Below are 7,454 nucleotides of genomic sequence, written 5' to 3' on the forward strand. Positions count from 1 at the left end.
AGCCTGCTTGGTGTTCTCTCTCTCTTTCTCTCTCTGCCCCTCACCTGCTCTCTTCCTCTCTCTTTCAAAATAAACAAATAAACATTAAAAAAATAAAAATAAATAAAAATGTAACTCCTGAAGGTTCTTTGTCTGTAGGATTAGTGATGGGATTCAGGATTTTTCTTTAACTAATGATTCATATAGTTAGTCCTGGAATAGGCTTTCAGCAACATCGTCACAAAATGTCTCAAAGATGGAAGCAAAATTCATCCCTCCAGCCCAACATACAATTGATATACTCTCACTTCAATATCTAGTAACAGAGGAAGGTTTATGATTGTGGGTAACATGAATTTTTTTTATAATATTAAGGTGTCACAACTAACAACAAAATACTAATACTGAACTAGACATCGGTGTCTATCAGACAAGTACCCTGGAGCATGATTCTCCCTGGATAGATTATATTCGTATAAATAGAAGGCTTTCCAGTTTTTTCTTACATGATAGGGAGGGTTATATCTCACTCTCTTTTTTTTAAACAGTCATTGATTTTGTTTGGGTTGTTATTTTTAAATTGAAAGACAGATGAGGAATCATATTGGATTGAGTACAATTTCTGAATTCAATAGTGTTATAAATCAGATAAAAAAGACAAAATAAAGATTTCCATTTCTCAGCAGAGATATATAAAACTGGGTATTCAAAAAACCATAGTATATCATGTCAAATATAATCCACAAGAAATAGTGATTTCCATTCATATTGTCTGTCTTGTCTACTTTTTGATGGAGCTGGTAGATAGTAAAATATGTCTAATAGCATCACCAATTACTGAAAGATTAAAAAGAAAACTTTGTAAAGTTGAAATATATCAACTCTCACAGCTGTCTGCTTTGTTGCTTTATTATTTGAGCCTTAATGTTTTCTAAGGGTGTTGAGTGCCACAGTATACTGCCTTTAGAACTTTAAAAAAAAATTTTTTTAAATGTTTATTGATATTTTAGAGAGAGGGAGAGAGGCAAAGCGGGAGCAGGGGAGGGGCACAGAGAGAGGGAGACACAGAATCTGAAGCAGGCTCCAGGGTCTGAGCTGTCAGCACAGAACCCAATGTGGGGCTCAGACTTCCAGACTGGGAGATCATGACCTGAGCCGAAGTCAGACACCTAACCAACTGAGCCACCCAGGTGCCCCTGCCTTTAGAACTCTGAATTACATCACCAAGAAGAAAAATGAAATGACTCACATCATAAAATGTTTTCAATAAGTGAATTTAGCTTCCATGAATTTATATCTATGCTATATTTAGGTTTACTAATATTCTAAGTCCCTCCCTTTGCCAGCAACTTCCAAATGTGAGCTGAGACACAATGGTAGATTAAAGAGCAATCCCTGGTATCACATAATAATGCAGATTTAACTATATGAGATTTTAACACTTTTAATTTTCAGTTTGTATTTAACTCCTATCAGTTTGTAGGTAACTCCTGGAATTCAGTATTTTCAAAATAATAATATTAATAACATTATTATTACTATGACTATTACTGCTATTACAAAAAATATGCAACGAGAACACAATTTGACGATCAAGATATGATTGAAAGCAATTTAAATCTTTAACACAATTTCTATAGAAAACATCAGTAGAGTTATTTCTTTAATTATAGAGTTACTTTTAGTAATTTTTTAGGACAACATGTCATAAAATTCCCTTGTGTTTTTTTTTCTTGCCCTCATAAACAGGATAGTTTCCTCAAATTTCCCTCAAAATAACCTCAAATGAACATTTTCCCAATCCACCTTGTTCAGACTCCAGCTATTCTCTCTAGCTCTGTTCTCCTTTCTCTATCCGATTATGATTATGATGAGGATGGCAGTGATTTTCTCACACTTGCACTTCCAGTTCAGCTATTACTCTGATATAGACATGGCTTAGAGCTAATCAAGTCAAGATGAAACTCTCCAGCTCTCTCGAGTCCTTTGTGTGGTGGGGTGAGCTGACAACAGTTCTCTGGTGGTAGAAAAAAGAAATGAGAGAGAGAAGCAAAGGTCTCCTTAGTGGCCACAGGAAGGAAAAAAAGTACTGAACACACATGTGAAAACCTTCTCTTTTCATCTTTCATTGAGTCAAATCACTGCAGTATTCCACAGAGGAGGATAAAATGCCAATCAGTGATAGCGAGTGCTCATTTGCATCCATAGTCCCACACTGACTCTTCTCCATCTCTTTTTCTGTGTGTAGTGTAAGATTCCCTTCTGATAACTTAGGGGATGATGTGTGGTTTCCCTTCCTTGCATGTGTACATAGGAAACTCTTCTGGCTAACCTCATCATTTTCAGGAAACAAGCACTTGGAAGTTAATTCATATTTCCTAGTCCAATAGGAACGTGTCTATATCCAATCTGACTTCAAAAAACTGTGGCAAATTTTTTGTCACTTCTGGCTTCCTTGGTCTATCATGATTTCTTTTTCTCTTGCCTTCATTGGCTGGCTTTACTTTTCTTTTTTTTCTTTTTTTTTAAATTTATTTTTGAGACAGAGAGAGACAGAGCATGAGCAGGGGAAGGGCAGAGAGAGAGGGAGACACAGAATCTGAAACGGGCTCCAGGCTCTGAGCTATCAGCACAGAGCCCGACGTGGGGCTCGAACTCACAAACCAAGAGATCATGACCTGAGCCGAAGTCAGACGCTTGACCAACTGAGCCACTCAGGCACCACCTACTTTTCAAAAGCTGCCAGAGAACTCTCTCTCCCCACCTCCCTCCTCTCCCTTCCCCTTCTTCTCCCCTGTCTTCTTTCCTCTTCTTTCTCACCTCCTTCCCTCTCTCCCCAGCAAAACTGAGTGGAAAGTACAGAGTTTCTTCATACCCCTCCCCAACACATGTATAGCCTTTTCCACTATCAACATCCCCTACCAGAGTTATACATTTGTTACAATCAAGAAACCTACACTAAAATATCACCTAAATCCCATAGTTTACACGATAGTACACTTTTGGTATTGTACATTCTGTGAATTTTGACAAATGCATAATGACATGTATTCACCATTATATGATTATGAAGAGGAGTTTCACTGCCTTAAAAATCTTCTGTACCCTGCATAATCACCCTTTCATGTCCCAAACCCTGGCAACCACCGATCTTTTTACTCTCTCCAGTAGTTTTGCCTTTTCCAGAACATCATATAATTAGAATTATATAGCATGCATCTTTTCAGGTTGACTTCTTTTACTTAATAATAATATGCATTTAAGGTTTCTCAATATCTCTCCATAGCTTGATAAAACTGTATCATAAAATGTGGTACAAGTAGACAATGAAATATTTTATCCATTCACCTACTGAAGGACATCTTGCTTGCTTCCAAGCTTTGGAAATTATGAATAAAGCTGCTATAAACATCTGTGTGAAGGTTTTTTGTGTGGACCTAAGTTTTCAATTCATTTGGGTAAATGCTAAAGAGCATGAATGACAAATCACATGGTAAGCACACGTTGAGTTTTGTAAGAAACTGCCAACTGTCTTCCAAAGTGGCTGTACCATTTTGCATTCCCACCAGCAATGAATAAGAGCTCCTGTCGTTTCTCCATTTCCTCATCAGCATTTAGTGTTGTCAGTGTTCTTAGTTTTAGCCATTCTAATAGGTGTGTAGTGATACATAATTGTTTTCATTTCATTATTTTAATGAAATATTCTGATTTGCCATATGTTTATCTTCTTCGGTGAGATGTCTATTTAGATCTTTTGCCCATTTTTTAAAATTAGGTTGTTCCTTTTCTGATTGTTGAGTTTTAAGACTTCTTTATATATTTTAGATAACAATCCTGTATCAGATATGTGTCTTGCAAATGTTTTCTCCCAGTCTGCAGTTTGTCTTCTCACACTCTTGACAGATACCTCTTTTTTGTTGCCAGGAAAAATCAGTTTCTCCAAAAGCAAGGATTTCAGCAACTGCTTAGGTTGCTGAAGGAGCCTAAGGGACTTTATCTTTTCCTTTTTTGCCTTCTTTTTAATTTGTGACTATAAGTTGTCCAGCATTGATGTCATTGACATGCAAATGTTTGTCATTTTTCCAATTCTGCTCTAAGCATCTGTGCACCACTCTTGCCAGGTCTCTCACATGGATAGGCCACGGTAGAACACAATCCCTTCCAGCTGAATACATATCTGAACATTTCCCCCCTATCTGTTGATGTAAAGCTATGAATCCAACATGCATAACTCAGGTACTTGAAACTTGAGTAATCTTTTTAAGTGTAGTTTGTAAACCTAATCCATCCCCTTCTTCTAATCACTAAACTCCCAGTGACAGAAAATAAGTAATAAAAATGGGAAGTACAGATTTTATATTAGAAAGTTATATTTCCTAAAGAAGAGACTTGTGAATTCTCTATGAAATTGATTACCTATATTTATTATAACCCAACATAGAGGGAGAGATTTGAACACATTATCTCATTTGTCGTCAAACTGCCCATAGTATATTGAGAGTTTAAATGATCCAAGCTATCTTTTGTATTATTTCTTCACTTTTAAAAATTGACTCAGGGAGCCTGGGTAGCTCAGTTGGTTAAGTGTCCGAATTCTTCTCAGGTCATGATCTCTAGGTTTGTGGGCTGAGCCCCATGTCGGGCTCTGTGCTGACAGCTCGGAGCCTGGAGCCTGCTTCGGATTCTGTGTCTCACCCTCCCTCTGCCCCTCCCATGCTCATGCTCTGTCTCTCTCTGTCTCTCAATAACAAATAAATGTTTAAAAAAATTAAAAATTGACTCAAAATTATCTTGTGTATTTTTTTAAGTTTATTTATTTATTTTGAGATAGAGAGCATGAATAGGGGAGGGGCAGAGTGAGAAGGAGAGAGAGAGTCCCAAGCAGGTTCCATACTGTCAGCATAGAGACTGATGCAGGATTCAAACTCACAAACCATGAAATCATGACCTGAGCCAAAATCAAGAGTCAGACGTTTAACTGACTGAGCCACCCAGGTACCCCTATCTTGTGTGTGTTTTAAAATTATGGCACCACGAAAGCTTTTTGACAGTACAAATGGAACTAATATAATATAGATGATATTTTATAAAGAGATTTTCAGTTCTTCTTTGGTATTTTTTATTTATTTGATAATTTTAAATATTTTGGCTAATAGGCTTTATTTTGTAAATGAAATAATTATGTTCACAATGAATTAACCCATTCTAGTGAAAATATATTCCAAGTAAAGTCATTACATTCATTGTAATAGACTTGGTCATGTGCAATTTGCAATAGATCATATTTTAACATGTACTACTAGTAAGATGTTACTTATAAATTATATATTGGTATTTTAAGCATATTTAAATAGAATTACAAGTCATATCAAGTGAGTTTAGAAAATGGTAATGGTATATCAGGATGACATTAATTCACCTATGGATTTATATTTATCTTTGGTGATTTTTTAATAAAAATTTATTATGATAAAAATAAAATGCATTAACACTGTAGCTATTGAATATTTATGTGCAATATTTTACACAATGTGTCTATGTTCAATAATAAAGAGGGAATAATAAACTGAGGATAAATTTTATTTCTGAAATATGCTTTCTACCACAGTTGTTTAAAATAATAATGAAAAAGGAACCTTAAAGACACAGGAGTATACTGGAATTATTTTTATTTCTCATAAAACTAGCATTATTTAGCTGTGATCAGGGAAAGTAAATCCCAGACTTGAAATATGTTCTCTTCACTAAAGCTTTTTCACATTTTAGTTTGGTCCAGTTTAAGTGGTTTAGCTGTTGGGAAATAAAAAGTCCAATTCATTTTTTATATTCTTAAGAAATAAAGTTTACTTCTTGCTACCATAGAAACAACAAAGAAGAGATTTACCATGTACTGCACAAGGAATAAGACACATTCCATATGTGTAGTATAGTTAAGTATAGATTTCATTAATCACACACTGAAATGTTACCCTAGAGGGTGAAGTCTTAAACTCAGAGTGTGGATTATTTCAAAGTGTCCTCTAAAATTTATCTCCTAGATTTTAATTACTTACCTAGTAATTGATTTTGTAAGTAGCACAGTGATAGCAGCTATTATATTAACCAAGTAGAAAAGAAAAAATTTAAAAAAATCCATTTTATATCTCTTGTATAATAACACATTTCATATCAATATCTGTTCACACACATATGCAATGGAATATTACTCAGCCATAAAAATAATGAAATCTTGCCATTTGTGACAACATGGATGGGCCTAGAGGGTATTATGCCAAGTAAAATAAGTCAAAGAAAGATAAATATCACATGTTTGGAACAAACCAAACAGAAACAGATTCAGAGACACACAGAACAAACTGATGGTTGCCAGAGGAGGAAGTGAGTAGGGGGAATATATTAAATAGATGGAGGGGATTAAGAGGTACAATCTTCCAATTATAAAACAAATAAAACTCAGAGATGTAATATAGAGAATGGGAAATATATACTCAACAATATTACAATGATTCTGTATGGTGACAGATAGTAACTGGACTTATTGTAGTGACCATTTGTAATGTATATAAATATTGAATCACTCACTATGTGGTCACCTGTAACTAATACAATATTGTAAGTCAACTATTCTTCAATTAAAAAATTAGATTAATGAGAGGGAGATGTGGTGATGCAAGAATGGTAAGAGAGATTTGACACTCCTGGCTTTTAAGTGAGAAAATTGAGGTCATGAGCCAAGGAATGTAAACAGCTTCTAGAGACTGGAAAATGCAAGGAAACAGATTCTTCCTTAGAGCCTTCGGAAAAGAACATGACTGATTTTTCGCCCAGTGGGACCCATGTTAGGTTTCTGATCTACAGAACTGTAAGAAAATAAACTTTTTTTGAATAGTTTCTGTTTTTAATGCTTATTTATTTTGAGAGAAAGTACACATTAGCAGTGGAGGGCCAGAGAGAGAGAGAGAGAGAGAGAGAGAGAGAGAGAACCCCAAGCAGGCTCCATGCTATCAGTACAGAGCCTGATGTAGGGCTCGATCTCACAAACCATGAGATAGAAATCAAGAACCATGAGCTGAAATCAAGAGTCAGATGCTCAACCAAGATAGCCACCCAGGCGCCCTTAAGATAATAAGCTTTTAAGCCACTAAGTTTGTGGTAATTTGTTATAGCAGTAATAGCAAACTAATACACCCTACAATTAGCTTTCCAGGAAGCTTCCCTAGAGTGTCTCCTAAGGATGTCTAGATACACCTGATAGCTGCCTGGATTCTAACATTAATCACAGAGTGTCAGAGTTGGTTGTTTGCTTTTTTTCTGAATTGGGGAGGGGACAGAAGAGTAGGATAATTAGAGTATAAGCTCCTTAAGGACAAGGTAATCTCTGTTGGGTTTACCTTTGAATTTCTGGGATTAATTCATTGCCTGATCCAAAGCTGGTGTTCAGTATATACTTAGTGAATGAGTGAATGAATGAAGAT

The sequence above is a fragment of the Panthera tigris genome, chromosome C2 (genome assembly GCF_018350195.1).
Source record: "Panthera tigris isolate Pti1 chromosome C2, P.tigris_Pti1_mat1.1, whole genome shotgun sequence".
Classification (NCBI taxonomy): Eukaryota; Metazoa; Chordata; class Mammalia; order Carnivora; family Felidae; genus Panthera; species Panthera tigris.